We start from the raw sequence: 17,906 nt of genomic DNA on the forward strand, positions 1-17,906 counted from the left end.
TAAATCATGATTTTAGACTTGTAATAGATTCATAAGTTTATGTTTCTAATATTAAATGATATTATTATAGTGTGTAATGAATCGCATATTGAAGATTTGACATGTGATGTTATTATAGCGTGTAACGAATCGCACTCTGAATATTCGACATTTATCATACCATAGTAGTTGTGGACTTAGAGCATGTATTGTGTGTTTCCAAAATTGGTTTGTGCATGGTAGTTAGTTTATTACCTTATATATATATATATATATTGTAGTACAATTCGTTTATTTTGGAAACATGGGATATTGTTTGTTCGATAAGACTAGAGTATGGCTCTAGGGCGGAAGATTAGATCTTCCCACATGTGCGCACTAGGGTAGTTCCTGGCAGGCTAGTAACCCGAAATAGCTATGGTTGTCGGTCTGATTCGATTTGATATCCAAGTTTTTTCATTATTTGATTTCATATTAAATTCCAAGTTATTATTCACGACTTATTTATCATTTGTGAATTTGATGCATAAAGCATCTTTACGATTTTGTATACTATTGCTTGTATACTTGTATGCTTTGGATTTATCATTTCAGTAACTTATGTAATTGAGATGATCTCTTAGTTCGCTTTGGAACATAAACACTAGGTGGCATGAACCACTTTAGTTGATTTCATATCTTAGATTCCAAGTTAATAATTTTGAGAATCTATATCTTGTTGCGTTGTATAGTATGCTTCTATATTGTTTAATTGCATAAATATTGTAGTTTATGCTAGAAATGCTTTAAAGTAGCTTAGAATGATCCCTGAGTCTCACTTTTAACATAGATGTTAGGTGGCATGAACCTTTTGAATTGTTTCACATTAATATGATAACCATGTAAAATGTTAGGTCCATGCATGCTCATTCCCTACGAGTAATACAGGTTACTCACCCCTCACTGAATGCGACCTGTTTTAGGTATGAAGACATGGTTTTGGGATGCACAATATCCCCAGGTCGTTTTGTTGATTTGAAGTTCTTTTAAATGTATTCTTGTTCATATGTAAGTGTTAGCATGTTTGAGTTTTACTTTTAAAGTTGTAATACTTAGCTAGACTCAATATGCCATTTATACTTTGTAATATGTAAAGTGTATTTAGATATACTCTTTAGGATATATTTGACATATATGTAATGAGGCCATGGGCCAAGTACTTTTATTTTACATTCTAAGTACTTTTACTTTCACGGCTATTTTGTAGAAAAATAGAAAAAGGGCATGCCTTAACTTCACTACATTTGCATGGGGTGTGGGAAGTGCGTTTTAGTACTTTCATAGGGTCTCTTTATTTATGCATGAAGTGTGGCCAAAGGCCAAACGGTCTCTTGAAATCATTTTATAATTTTAGTTTCAAGTTTCTCTTTTAAAAGCCATTTTAGGCAAAATTTAAGGTTTAATAGGTGATATTTTGTATTTAGCGACTATTGAGGCTGTAGGCCATTGGAACATGTGTAAATATATATATTACGTTTGCGTGAATGCTCACCTTGCACAAAATATGTAATGACCCGGTCATTTCCTTCCATTCCTTTTTCCTCAGAATTTCACGGATGAATTTTTTTCATTGAAATTTCTTTTCTTAGTTCAGTTTCTCATCATTTAGTGTCATCTCGAGTGCTCGGAAATGGTTTCTGAGACTCTTTCCTTTAGATTGACAACTTCCTTTGAGGACCGAGTCATTTCAACATTTTTGTTTTTCGACATTATTCACTTTTCGTCCTTTTCTCTATTTTGTTCTTTCCCCGTTTGTCACTTTGTTGGCATAACCTCACTTTCTGTGTTCGGAGTTGGTTTTTGACTTCACATATCTTCATTCTATGTAGTTTCCACGAAATACGTATCTTTGTTTTTGGAGTAAAGTACTCTGGTTGCTCCCCGTGTCCAAATGGGCATGGATGCATAGTTCTTCAGAAACTTTTTCTTCTCTTGGGGTGTTTTACGTAAATATCTTTTAAAGATATTTTATTTTAGGGGTTTTTAAGAAAATATTTTTGGATGATATTTTTATTCTGGGCCAGTTGTGCAGTTTTCACTTTTTAGAGGGGCCATTGTGTAATTAATGAAAGTTATTACAAAATGCCTTATTTTGAGCCTGGATTCTCGTACGGGACTCATTTTCACATTTTGTCGAGTCGCGTCCTCTTAGAATTTCCTTCTAGTTATTTTTCTCCAGTTTCAGGGTTTTTGGCCCCGGTTGCCACCGAACTTGTTCGGGGCATATCTTCTTGCATGGGACTCGGTTTTTGATGCTGTTTCTTCTATTATTCATATTGGGCGGGGCCCTTTCGGGGCACTTTTAGGGTTTTCCTATAAATAGAATGTCTTAAAGTGAAAAGTCACTTTTTCCATCATTTTCCTCCCTCTTTGGCCGGTAGCCATGGGAGCTCCTTGGGCTGCCACCTTTTCTTCTTCTTCTCCACTTGATTTCCTTGGTAAAAAGTCTTCGGCCTTAACATTTATTGTAGGCCTCATCGTGTTCTACCTTTCCCCCTTATTAGAACCCATTTTTGGCCAAAATTTTAGTTCAAGTTTGAAGTCAAGTTGTGATTTTGATGGGACTTCCTTGGGATTTTTGTTCATCGTGTTGTCCTCAACAAACCCCGAAGTATCATCGAATTCGGGGCACTTTCTTTCGGTGGGGATTTGAGATTTTCATCTCAAATTGAGGTAGGGGATGTCTTAGGTTTATATTTATGTTGTATTGATTGTTATATAAGCATATAAAAATTGCAAGCGTGCCTTTGTTCAAGTTTTAGAATTTAATTTAATTAATTTCTATATTTAAGATTTAATTCATATGGTTGTGTATAACTTGGAATTAAATTGTGGCATGATAGTAAATTAGGCCTTGGTATGTTTATCAACATATATTAAATTGGGAGCATTTGAATAAGAATTGTAAATTTTATTTAATATTTATCTTTTGTAAAAGATTAATTCACATAGTTGAAACAAGTATGGAATCAACTTGTATTGTGATATTAAAGTAGGCCTTGGTGAGTTCTTTAACAATGTTAAATTGAGGATATTTGGAGTTGTTTAAAAATCTAGAGAAAATTAATTAATTAGCTTAATTAATTTTATTTTAAGTGTTGTAGTCGCTTAAATTGATTTTGGGTATAATATATGTGAAGACCGTGCTATGTCCTTTAACATACATTAATTTGAGTTTATTTGGAATTGACTTGAAATCTAGAGACTTTTCATGTTAAGGTGGTAATCTCATCAAATGTAGTACAATTAATTACCTTGTAAGCATATTACTAATTAGATGTAGAATTAGTATTTGTGGCATCTTAAAATGGTAATTGGACTTAGCATGATATAGGATATCATTGTCTTGCAAAGCTTGTTTAAATATATCTTGTGTAGGCATATAGCTTGTTAGAATATTACAATTGTTTACCTTGAAAGCTTGTTGCTAAATTGAAGCTTATTTAGTACTTGTGGCTTAGGATGGTAGTGTGGCTTAATTGTTGTAAAATATTATTGTTTTGTATATAAATTGCATATTGAGGACATGACATGTCATATGCTATTAGACTTGAATTCTAGGACATGGTTTGTGTGGATTCAACCTTTTTTATGCATGGAATGTGGTAACTTGCATTTGATTTTGTATAAGTTTTGAACTTATTGATTTTGGAAAGCTTGTGAGGACATAATTTATGTGATGGCTAGGGTTTGGCTCTAGCACGTGGACAAGTGTCCTCTAAGTTATAAGTGCGCACTTGGTGGTACCTTGTGGGTCGTAATTACACGAAAATACTTGCTTGGTCTAGCGATCGCATGTCCTAGTCTTTCCACTATTTGATTTTGTATCTAATTTCAAGTTGTTAATCATGGATTACTTGTAGCTTGAGAATTGATGCTTACTTTGGGCATTTGAATCCTATCTAGCATACTTGAACTTGTATACTTGCTCCATGAGTTTAAATTTCATTTAGTATACTTGTGCCGTGTATACTTGTTTTATGTGTATTTCGTTTAGCTTAGTATACTTGTGCTTGTATACTTGATCTATGAGTACTCTATCTATATCGAATACTTGTGTATGTATGTTAGATATTGCTTATCTTATTTAACATGATTTAAGGTACTTGAACATGTATGCTTGTGTGTCGTATATCATGTTTTAATATGGTTTAGTGTACTTGAGCATGTATACTTGTATGCCATGGTTCATTTCAATTGCATGAGTAGCTTAGAATGATTCCTGAGTCTCATTTTGACATAGACGTTAGGTGACATGAGCCTTTTAAACATGTTTCACTATAAGGTAATCTTATTGTAAAATGCTAGGTCGATGCATGCTCATTCCCTACGAGTAAACTTGTTTACTCACCCCGAAGTTATCGGGTTATTTTCAGGTACGGATACCTTGGTTCGAGGTGTACATCATTTCTTGGATGACTTATTGCTTTTAAGTTTACATTTCATGCAAATGTTAGCATGAAATGTCATTTTGTAGCTTTACATATCAAAACTTGTATCCTTGATTCCAAATGTGTAATGTGTGCCTAATGGTGGTCGAACGGTCGCTACACCACAAGCTTAGAAAGTGTGCATTAAGGCGAGGGCCAAGTTTTACATTTATAAAAGTCACTACTACCTTCACTAAAAATATAGTTAGGGTGAGTAGGGATCGTCCCAAGGGATTGGACTCGAATTTGGTTGTGGAATCACTATTAGGGTTAGTAGGTCGAGTGATCAAACAAACAGTTGGTTGGTTGATTAACTAGAGAGCAAATTAAACTAAATAATTGAATGTAACAAAGAGTAAGCAAGAGAGAGAGATCTTGGGGTTTAGAGGTCACCACCAAACATACTTTTCTACACCCTTAACAAGTGACTAATGAAGGAAATGTGTGTTGCAATATTGATGTGTGTGTGTGTGTGTGTTTGGTTGATTCAATTAGCAAGGGTGACCAATTAAGTATATATTGTCTAATCAACATGTGAAAAGCATAATATATCTAACAATTAAGTATATATTGTCTAAGTAGCATGTGAAAAGCACAATATATCTAGCAAGTCATTAATCCTTTCATCAAGCTCACAAGCCAAATACACCACAAGGTTAGAGACATATGCTACTTGCATTCAAAAGTATGGAACATCAAACAACAAGCATGGATTGTCCTCCTATCTAACAACTATACTACTACTACACTACAATTAAGCTAATGACATGAAATTAAACTAATTAAGCTAAGAGAGAGGCACAATCCATCAAGAAATGAGCGTGAACCATCAAGAAAATTACAAGAGCATTCCATTAAGCACTATGTTTTGACAATCTCTAGATTTATGACATTAATACACATAGACATGCATCAATAACACAAGAAATAGAGACAAACACATGAACATCTATTCTAGCGTACATAGACATATGGATAGAATGAAATGATCAATTGGAAGCATTAAACCACATAAATCATTGGATAAACAAGATTTATATATATAAAAGTGCCAAAACATGTATTACAATACTAATCCCTCAATAATACACAAAATCAAGATGTAGAAAGCATGCTTGGGGCTAACTCTAGCCCCAAGAGGATGTCTAGCCACTCATAGTAATGCTTCTCCAACCCTCAAGGGCAAACTCCATGGAAGAAATCTACTCCTTGGTTGATGAAGAGCTCCCAAGCTTGTGTCTCTAGCCTCCTCCTCCTTTCTTCCTCCCTAAGAATAGCCTCTATTGTGATAGATGGATCCTAAGAATTCTAATCCATCCTCCTCAAAAAGTGTATCATATTCTTTATATAGGTAGGTTAAGTGACACACAAAATAAGCTCGGGTCGTGCACAAAATATTCCCCAATGATTGGATAAGGACAGCTTTCAATGAGCTGGAAATTTAACTTTTTCGCACTGGAGGAAGTTCGATCGATTGAACCTTGGACTTGGATCGATCAAAGATGGCTGAGACCTATCGAATTGAAGTTGGATCGATCCTCAATGGCGGCGGGTTTTTGGATAAAAACAAATCTGAGATATTTCGAAGATATTTTTGGGAAAAGGACAAAAGTAGTTGGTAGGGTGGTACAACTAGATAAGATCAATCATTTGGAAAAGGACAAGGTAGTTCGATGGATTGAATAATGATGTTGGATCAATTGAACTTTTGAGATCTCTGAAAATGTCATCATAGCTCTAATCCATCTTGAAGTGCTGGGATCGATCATGTTGGATCGATCGAACTTTGATCTGCGATCGATCATAGATGTTGAATTCCATCTTTTGCTTCCACTTGGCTCCTTTCTTTGATTCATCCCAGAATTGCTTCATTTCTGCTTTTATTTGGCTGAGTTAGCTTATTTTCAGGATAAGTGCCTGAAAATGGAAATAACACGAAATCAATTTAAAACGGTAAAGTAAAATAGATAAAGGTATTAGAATACCTAAGCTTAAGGGGTTTAACTACGCAGTTTTCAGCGCTCATCACACCCCCAAACTTAAATATTGCTAGTCCCTAGTAATGAACTAGAAAGTAAAGGAATGAAATGAACAACTATACAACTATGAACTAGAAAGCAATAAATGGATAACACCACTTTCGTAGGGAACACGATTACACTTAGCATATGCAACAAGCCTTTTAAACCCCTAGGTTACCCCTAGTGGACAAGTAAAGTCTAGTGAGGGTTTCCAGAAATGATACCCACAAACATTAAGCTCATTCTTTCAAAAGAGGTACCAATATTGCAAACAAGCATTGGGAGAAAATTACCTCAAGTATGCAATATTTCAAACATTTCCAAGCAATCTCCCAAAATCTCAACATTAAGCAAGCAAGTATGGTCCTCCACACATCAAGAAAATGATCATGCAAATTAAAACAACTCTAAAATCCTTTTTGAGTGGACCGACATCAAATGTGTTACTATCTAAGCCAACTAAAGAATTAATCACATCCTTATCCTCAAACTAGCACACAAATCTAGTACCGATCATCAAGACAAAAAGTGAACCTTTTATTAAAGCTTTATTGATATAGGTGCGCTTATTCTTTTCACTCAATTTTTTTTTTTTTTGAGGGTCAAAGATGGAAGTATGGTGCAATATGTTGATCTATTAAGCTTTCTAACGATTCATAAGGTCGAGCGTTAGGTTAATGACTCCCAAACCAGATTGTTTTAGGGCATTAGGCGTTCAAACACCCCTACCGACTTACAAGCTCAAATCAACTAGGCTACAAATCAAGATAACCTCCATCTAATCATTTCCCACTTCTCACCTTTTGGGAGAAGTCCTCACTTTTTATTGCTTTTGCAACTTCTTTTTTTTTTTTTTTTTTTTTTTTTTTTTTTTTTTTGATCAAGTTCAGTTATTAACCTAGAGTTTGGGCCCTCCACCTTTCGGCGCGAGAAGTTCAGTGCTTGATGAGGCTAGAATCCCGGCTACTTAGTGAAAATGGGTTGTTATCCACCTTTATCAAGAATGAAAGCTTTCAATGCACTATTAGCTCAATTGGGATATAACCAATTCAATAATCAACAAAGCATGTACCTCATAAATGAATGCTAGTGTGCCCCTGTGCTAGTGTAGAATCCTAGAGTGAATCTCAAAACAATCACAAAATCAAGATGGTGTGGACCACAAGTGCAAGCAAGATATCAATTTTTTGAAAAATTTACTCCTAAATGGCTTCCATAAGACATATAAGGAGTATTGGACTCTCAAGTCAATCAATTTTTAAATTTTAAGTAATATAGTCCTCAAAAGATCAAAATCATCGCTAATATGGACCAATCATATATAATCTCTCAAATACACAAGTCATGCTCAAAATTTTGAATTTAAAAGCAAACACTGTAACATACACTATTACCCTCAAACTTAAACGACACAGTGTCCTAAATATGCAAAGAGAACAAAATGAAAGAGTTTACCGGTGCAATTAAGGCAAAGAATGGCTGGGACTGAAGTATCCAAAGTGGGTGGCATGGCCCCCCTAAACTTGGGATTAACTGTGGTCCTGAAATTTGGCACTCGGATAAATTCATCAGATAACAAAAGGGATAATCAGTGCACAGTGGACATACAAGTGTAAATGGGATAAAGCAGATAAAGTAGAGAGAGAGATATAAGGATGGTCCTGAAAATTGTGTAGCATTCTCTCACTGTAGTCATTGTGATGCACCTGATGGAGTCAAACAGACAGATATAAGAATATGATAAATGACATCCATAGCAAAAACATATATATAAAGAAAATAAAGTATAGAGTACATCAAAAGAGCAAAGCCGACATATCCGGCTGCAAATAATATACAGTGACAAAAATGAAGTATAGATCACAGAGGTGTAGTATGAAAAGATAGAAGAAACTGGGAATCTCAGGTGGACGAGGTAGGACGGTGTAACGACCCAGTCATTTGCCTTCCTTTCCTTTTTCCTGAAATTTTACGAATGAATTTTTTTCGTTTAATTTTCTTTTCTGAGCTCTATTTTGTGTCGCTTAGTGTCATCTCGAGTGCTTGGAATTGGTTCCTGAGACTCTTTTCTGTGGATTGACAACTTCCTTTGAGGACCGAGTCATTTTCACATTTTTCATTTTTCGACACTATGTGCTATTTCGTCCTTTTCCCTATTCTGTCTTATCTTTGTTTGTCAATTTTTGGCACAACCTCACTTCTCATGCTCGGAGTTGGTTTTTGACTTCACCTGCCTTCATCTTGAGTGGTTTCCTCGAAATACGTATCTTTACTTTTGCAAGAAAGTACTCTGGTTGCTCCCGGTGTCCACAGGGGCATAGATGCACAATTTTTCAGAATCTTTTTCATTTCTTGGAGTGTTTTTCATAAATATCTTTTGAAGATATTTTATTTCAGGAGCATCTAAGAAAATAAGATATTTTTATTCTGGGCCACAAATGTAGTTTTCACTTTTTAGAGGGGCCATTGTGCAATTCATGAAAGTTATTGCAAAATATCTTGTTTTGAGCCTGGATCCTCGTACGGGATTCATTTTCACATTTCATCGAGTTGTGTACTCTTAAAATTTCCTCCTGGTCGATGTTTTCCAGTTTTAGGGTTTCTGGCCCCGGTTTGCGCCAAACTTGTTTTGGGCATAACTTTCTGCTCGGGACTCAGTTTTTGACGCCGTTTCTTCTATTGTTCATATTTTATCATTTTGAATCTTTTTTGTTCACAAAGTTTTGTCATTTGAGCACGTCTGCTTAAATTTTACTTTTTAAGACCCGGCGGGGCACGTTCGGGGCACTTTTTGAGATTTCTATAAAAGGGGGGTGAGATATTTCATTTTTCATCTTTTCCCCTCTTCATGCACGACCTGGAGCTCCCATGGCAGCCCAAGGGGTGCTGCCATCTTCTCTCTCCTCTTTTGGTTCACTTTTCCTTGATGGAAAGTCTTCGGCCTTAACGTTTGTTGTTCCCCTCGCCGTGCTCTACCTTTCCCCCTTATTAGAATTCAGTTTTGACCATTTCTTGAGTTTGGTTTTGAGGTCAAGTTGTGATTTTGATGGAGCTTTCATGTGGGTTATGTTCACGGCGTTGTCCACGACAAAACCTAGTAGTATCGTCGAATTCGGAGCACTTTTATTTTGGTGGGCCTTTGGGATTTTCATCTCAAATTGAGGTAGGAGATGTTCTAGGTTTAAATTCTTATTATATAGCATGCTTGTGATGCTTATACTACTTGTTTGCATGATTAAATATAAAATTTAGAGATTTTATTATTTATTTTTCTTGTACGGGATCTAATTTTCCCGGTTGCTCATGACTTGGTTTAAATATGTAGCATGATTTTATATTGCCCCTTGATATGCTCATTGTCGTGTATTAAAATTGGAACATTTGAATAAGTATTAAAGATTTTATTTAATATTTATCTTAGGTGAAAGATTAATTCACATGGCCTTAACTAGCTTAAAATCAATACATTTAGCATATTAAATTAGGCCTTAGCATGGTCTCCAACATAGTTGAATTTGAAAGTGATTGGAGGTGTTTTGAAAGTTAGTAATTATTAATTAATTTAATTAATTTATTTGCCCCGAGTGCACTATTCACTCTATTTGAATTCCGACTTGATATTCTTGATTTACATGCCATATAGCTTCACATATATTTGATTTAGAATATTCGGTTAGGTTTTGAAACCTTTTATTTAATTAAATTCCATATTTAAGATTTAATCCTCATGGTGATATACAACTTGGAATTGTATTGTGCCATGCTAGAAAATTAAGTTTAGGTATAGTTGTTCACATATATTAAATTAGGATTAATTAAATAAGAATTGCAACATTTAATTTATATTTAACTTTAGTGAAAGTTTAATTCACATGATCTTAAATTGAATGAAATAAACTTGTAATGTGATATTACATTAGTTCTTGGCATGTTTTCCAACATAGGTTAATTTGAGAGCATTTCCTTAAGTTTGAAAATCAAGAGATTTTAATTAAAAGAATTAATTAAAATCTATTTTGTGATCCCATTAGCTTAATTAAGATTTTAACTTGATAATCGTATTGGCCATGACTTGTTTACTAGTATATATTAATTTGGGACTATCTGAAGTTGTTTTAGAACCTTGGGATTTAAATTAGCATGATTTAATTAATGTTCTACTTTGTTGTTCTAACAACCTAATTGAGTTTTAGAATGGATATAGGTGATGCCCTTGCCATGCCCTTTAACATGTATTAAATTGAGGTTAATTGAAATTGAATCGGAAATCTAGAGAATTTAATTGTGTTTATCTATTTAAATTCTATCAATTTACTCCATGATCTAGTTGTGTTTTAAAAGTGGTTTCTATATTCAAATCATGGACTTAGACTTGTTGTATATTCATTTGGTTATGTTTTGAACATTGGATAACATAGTTGCTATGTTTGTATTCGTGATAATATGTTTTTCTTATTGAATATATTGTTGCCTTGTGTAATGATTTGCACACTTCGTATTTAACATCTTTCATGCATAGTGTGTAACGAATCACACACTGAAGATTCGACATTCATCATATCATATTAGTTGTGAATTTAAAGCATGTATTGTATAGGTTTCCAAATTTGGTTGTGCTTAGTAGATAGTTGATTATCTTGCATATTCCTGTTGATATATGCGTTGTTGCACAACTTGTTGATTTTGGAAACTTGGGGATGTCGTTGTTTGACTATGGCTAGGACGTAGTTCTAGTACGGGGGATAGTCCCTCTATATAGTCTATTGCACACATAGGGAGGTTACCCATGGGCTAGTAACCCTAAAGTAACTATGTTGTCGGTCTGATCCGGCGTGACGTCCGAGTATCCACTTTGTTTGACTTCACATTTCATTTTCAAGTTGATAACTAGATGATGTTGTAACTTGTTGTTTCTTATATGTCGTTTCATTTTAAGTTATAGGATGTTAACTTTGCGAAATTGTGCTTTATGTGTTGTATTGGAAGTTCCAATGTTGGTTAAATTGCATCGATATTGAAAATCGTGTTTTGATGTACTAATAAAGCTTAGGATTGATCCTATTGATTCATTTATAACATAGACGTTAGGTGGCATGAACCATTACTGTTATTTTGTGCTTTAGATTCTAAGTTAATGGCTTTAAGAACTTAAACCTTGTTGCATTGTATAACATGCTCTTTTGTTGTTGAATTGCATGGATAATGTGATTCTTGTTAACTTGTATTCAAATATGCTTTTGTCATGTTGTATGGATTACTCTAGACCTAGTTCAATTGTATTGAAAATGCAATTCATGTTAATCTATGCTCAAGCATTCTTCTTGTCGTGTTCTTTGGATTATTCCAACCATGATTCATTTCATACAAGTATGTATATCATGATTCTTGTTGCTTAGACTCTAAGGTAGCTTAGAATGCTCCCCGAGTCTCACTTGGACATAGACGTTAGGTGGCATGAGCCCCTTTAACATGTTTCACCTTAAGGTGATAAATTTGTAAAATGCTAGGTCGATGCATGCTCATCTCCTACAAGTAGCTTTATGTTACTCACCCCTACGATACTGGGGCATATTTCAGGTACGAAGACTTGGTTCGTGACGCCTAGTATTCCTTGGATGTCGTGTAGCTTTCAAGTTTCCAATTCATGCAAATGTTAGCATGAAATGTCATTTTGTAGACTTATATGTCAAAATATGTATATTTGATTCCATGTATGTAATGTGTACTTAAGTACACTCCTTTCAATGTAATTGATATGTATGAGATGAGGCCGGAGGCCAATGACATGTGTATTGTATTCTATGTAACTTTTTAACTTCATGAAATGTTATGAAAACCGTGAAAAATCGCAAGTCATTGCTTCACCATGGTTGCATCGGGTGTGGGAATTCCATTTTCATTCTTTTATAGGGTCTTATAAATCTTGTATGAAGTGTGGCCAAGGGCCAAATGGTCATTTGACTCCATTTTACATTTTTGGATTCCATGTTTTCCATTCCAAGTCCATTTTTGCCTTTTTCAATTTAGCAGCTTTTTCGACCCTCTGGACCAGATTTCTTGGGAGGGTATTTTGGGCATTTTACAGTGTTTTTTTTGAATTCTCTCGCGAATCATGTAGAAAACTCAATTTTGAGGGGGGTTTATTCTTTGTGTTTTTGCAAAAAAGTTCATCTAGGCCTCCAAATTCAGCCTCTGTTCTGGATTTTTCTAAAAAAAGAACCCACACAGCAGCTTTATGGGCTGCTGCCAGACATGTGTGCACCCGACACGCGCGCGGCGTGCATAGGCGCTCGCATGGGCGTGCGTATGGGGCTGTCATGGCCCCTCGTCGGGCCGCCGCGACGTCAATTCTTCTTTTGGGCTTTTGTCCTTCGCCCGGACTCCGATTCAAGTGAATTTTTTTTTGAACTTGATTAATTTTTCGTCGTCTATCCAACGGTGTGCTCGGTTACACCCAGATATTTCTGGATAATTACCAGTTTTCCCTTAAAGCTTTAAGTGTCCGTTTTTCGTCGTCATGCCGTTTCTCCTTCGTCCGGATTTCAAATCATGCGATTCTTGAGTTCATCTTGATTAGTTTTTCGTTGTCCTTCCAGCGGTGTGTTCGGTGGCACCCGAATCTATAGTTTTTAGAAATGACTATTTTGCCCCTGGGGGCTTATTTGTCATATTTTCAATCTTTTGCTTCCGCATCAGTTCTTGTTAAGTTCCACGACCTCATGGAAGGTTAGTTTGACTTCTTAGAGTCTTGTTTCCGTTTTCGCTTCCGCATTCGGATCCGTTATCGAATCATCCTTACGGTTCATCACAGGATACGCTGGCTAAAAAACCAGGGTCGTCACAGACGGGCAGGGCGAGCTAGGCAGATATCGTGAGATAAGTCTCGGAGTGCAGTCATGACATCCGTGCGGAATGTAGTAAAATCAACTCGGTTGTGACGACCCTATTCTTTTTTTAAGCCAGTGTGTCTTGTGATGAACCAAAAGATGACCCGATAATGGATTTAAAATGCGGAAGTGAATGAAGCCAAATGACCTCAAGAGATGTACGTCATCCTTAAGGCCCCAAAGTGACTCTCCATGAAGCCACGGAACTCAAATGAGCCTAGCAAATGAAGCAACAATGCCTAACCCTAAAAGAAATGAACCAAGGGCAAAATGGTCATTTCTCACTGAAATGGGTGCCACCGTGCACACCATTGGAAGGACAATGAAAAATGAATAAAATTAGACTCAAGAATCGTCTGGTACTGAGTCCGGGCAGAAAAAATATGAAATTCTCATACCCGATGCGAAAGTTATGAAGCAATGACTTAACATTTTCCAATATTTTCATAATAAACTTTGAAAACAAAAGTGCATAAAAAACGAGATACATGTCATTGGCCTCCGGCCTCATCTTATACATGTTAAATACATTGAAAAGAATGTACTTATGTACACTTTACATATACGAATAAAAGAATACAAGTTTTGACATATAGGGCTACAAATAGGATTTTATGCCAACATTTTCATGAAAATGATACTTCAAGTCTACGAAACTTCCATGGCATAGTGTACATCCCAAATCAAGGTCCTTGTATGTAATACCCCTAATTTTAAGAGAATTGTCTTGGTATTTTAATTAAGTATTTACTTGTTTTTTTTTTTAATTATTTAAATGGTTTTGTTGCTTGTTTATTTGAAATTATTTGAATTATTTGAGTAAAATGAATTCCTTGATTATTTTGTTTAATTAAATTGTTGCGTTTATTTTAATTGAATGTTTTAATTATCTAACGTGGATTTATTAGTTGTTTTTATTAGTAAATAAGTTAAATAAATAAGTTAAATGTTTTGTTTATGCAAGTAGGTTTTCACGTATGTTTTATGGGGTTCTATATTGATAGCCGACATAACATGACTTAGGTTTTCTATGGGCCGATTAAATTATAGTCTAGGGTTTTAAGTAGACTTAGGTTATTTTTGTGCTTATAAATATACGGTTATAATTTGTATCAAGGGTTGGAAAAACCCTATTCACGTACCAAAGATACAGAGAGAGAAATAGAGAGCAGTTGTGAGGAAACAAAGTGAGGCTTAAGAGGAATTGTATAGAGAGGACCAAGGAGGTTGATTAAGGATTAGAGATGGAGTAGTAGGAAGCTTGACGGCGTTCAGAATTGCCGAAAAACTTGGAGACGACGCCGGGGTTTCATAACTAAAATCACAGGCAAGTTCTTCTCTTTCTCCTTCTCTTTGGCTCATGTTCTGTGCACCTAGATAGTCTTTAGGGTTTAAATTGAACATTAACTGGAACCTATATGTTTAATAAATGTTATATCAATGATCTTTAGGTGTTGATATTAATTCTATAAAACAAAAGTTATGCATGTTTTCGTTTCAGCATTCTGTTCTTAAAGCATGTTAACTTAGTTGCAATTTTAGCCTTTGTAATTCTTTTCAACTACTATAAATAGACCATTGGAATGATACTAGGTATATATAAGACTATTAAGTTCAGTATTTAAGAGTAACAGAGGAACTGGAATGATCGGAGGTGAAAAGATAGGCTGAAACGAAGCAGAACGGGGACAGAGGCTCTCAAAGGAGGTGAGGGCCGGCTCCATGGATATGGGAGCCGGCTCCCACACATGAAGAGCCGGCTCCAGGCTCAAAAGAGCCTGCTCTTTAAAATCTAGAGCAGGCTCTCTTCAATTCTCACTTCCAGACTTGTTTTTCCACGTCTTGTTTGGTGCTGTTAAGCATGTACACTGTACTGATGGGTTTGGGTCTTCACAAAGGGACTAAGAGGTTGTTTTAGGATGTTATTAGGACCCTAAACTAATTAAAGTTTAATTTTAAGTGGTCGGGATTAATAGTATATAGTTAATGAATTTTTCTATGCTATTAATAGATGGAAGACAAAATAATTGCTTAATTAAATTTCAGCAATTTAAATGGATTTAATGTGTTTATAAAACTTGTTTTAAATGCACGGTGAAGTCTTTTATTTAATAAACTAGACTTGTAGCATAGTGTGGCCCTGTGCTAAAAGATTAAACGGAATTCAAGTATACAACTAAGTACGCTGTTGCCGGATGGAAAGAAATAATTTGCTTAAATTAATGTAGCAATTTATTGGCCTATAATATGATTATAGGATTTATCTTAAGTGCATGATAGAGTCATTGATATATTAGATTTGATCTATGCATGCTCTGAATGTTAGTTGTTAAATTATTAAATCGATTCCTGCAATCATATGATTTAATTCTTGGATTTAAATTGTTGAAACTTTAAGCACTTTTTTGCAATTATTTTGGACTGTAAATTATTAAACTATTATATATATGTTGTAATTTACATGGATATGGAGGATTGTATGCACCGGTATGGGATGGTGTCATACTAGGGATGGTTTAGTTCAAAACGCATAAACCTAACTTAATGGATTAAAGGAATGGATTGGAAAATATTGAATCCTAACTGTGACTAAGTCAGATCAACTGCGAATAAGTTGAATGGCTTCCTGGATTAATGGGTGGTAGTTAAGTCATACCAACTGAATAATTGAGTGACTAACTAGTTGGTTTATTGTATGTCAGTTTAATAAATATTTGAACTACATACCCTGGTTTTTGGACGGACTTTATATATATGTTTATGGTACCATGAGATGAGCTTGAGTCTTAGACTCATTGGTTAGGGGGCGTATATACAGTGGATGCGTAGCTGGTTATAATAGGTTGTGGTGTACCTTGTTAGGTCTAGGTACTCATGCCCACCTTCGGGTACGTTTTCGCATGTTGCCTTCTATTCAGGTTGAGACCTCTATTATAGACCAGTGAATGTCCTTAGTGTAGATATATTTATATGTATGGACTAGATAGATATTGTGAGGTGTCTATGGTGTATCTGCGTATCGGGTCACTGTATCGATTGCAGTTAGATTAGAACTTGCTCGTGGGCCTGACCCACTTCTTTTATTATTCTTTTAAGGTATTGGACGGTTCTAGTCTCAAGCTTGATCGTGCTAAGTAGAGACTCTCATTCATTCCACTAGCAACGTAGGATTTCACTTCACGCTTTAGTCTTTGATTATTTTTATTTTCAGTTGTTCAGTTTCAATTGAGATTTTCTTTAGGGGTCCACTATTTGGATTCCCAAGTTGTAACCATGAAGGTTTTGGAGGATTGAATTATAATTATTTATCTGGAGGATTTTATATTTATTTCGTTTCCTTATTTAAATTCTTAATTTTTTTTCTATTCTGTGTTCGATTTAAAATACTTTAATTGTTTGATACTTCCCTCGGGTTTGGGCCTGGGCCTGATCAACCCGTGTCTCAGATCCGAGAGGTATCACATTGTACCTGAAAAATGTCCCCACTACGTGGGTGATTAACATAAAGCTACTCGTAGGAAATGAGCATGCATCAACCTTGCATTTTACAAAATTATCACCTTAAGGTGAAACATGTTAAAGGGGCTCATGCCACCTAACGTCTATGTCAAGATGAGACTCAAGGAGCATCCTAAGCTACCTTAGAGTGTTTCTAGCATAAATCACCTCATTCATGCATTTCTATAACATAGAAACATGTTGTACAAAGTAACAAGATATAGATTCTCAAAGTCATCAACTTAAAATCTAAAATACGAAAACAACAAGAGTGGGTCATGCCACCTAACGTCTATATTCAAAATGAATCTATAGGATCATTCCTAAACTACATTTGAACATCAAAACACAAATCATGATATCGATGCAATTTAACCAACATTGGAACTTCCAATACAACGCATAAAGCATGATTTCTCAAAGTTAACATCTTTCAACTTAAGATGAGAAATCAAAAAAAGAACAACAAGTTACCATATCATCTAGTTATCAACTTGAAATGAAATGCGAAATCAAACAAAGTGGATACTCAAACATCACGCTGGATCAAACCGACACCATAGTTACTTTAGGGTTACTAGCCCATGGGTAACCTCCCAATGTGCGCATTAGACTATATAGAGGGACAATCCCCCGTACTAGAACCAAGTCCTAGCCGTAGCCAAACAACGACATTCCCAAGTTTCCAAAATCAACAAGTTATGCAACAATGTATATATCAACATGTATATACAAGATAATCAACTATCTACCGCGCACAACCAAATTTAGAAACACATACAATACATGCTCTAAGTCTACAACTACTATGGCATGAAAGATGTCAAATACAAAATGTGCAACTCATTACACAAGACAATGATATATTCAGTAGGGAAAACATATTCTCATGAATAACAACTATATCATCCAATGCTCAAAATGTAATCAAGTGAATATACAACAATTCCAAGTCCATGATTTAAATATAGAAACAACTTCCCTAAACACAATTAAATCCATGGAGCAAATAAATAGAATTTAATTAAATAAAAACAATTAAATTCTCTAGA

Source organism: Cornus florida, unplaced genomic scaffold, assembly GCF_030987335.1.
Source record: "Cornus florida cultivar Cherokee Brave unplaced genomic scaffold, ASM3098733v1 CherokeeBrave_3.0.0_Hap2_Chr03, whole genome shotgun sequence".
Classification (NCBI taxonomy): domain Eukaryota; kingdom Viridiplantae; phylum Streptophyta; class Magnoliopsida; order Cornales; family Cornaceae; genus Cornus; species Cornus florida.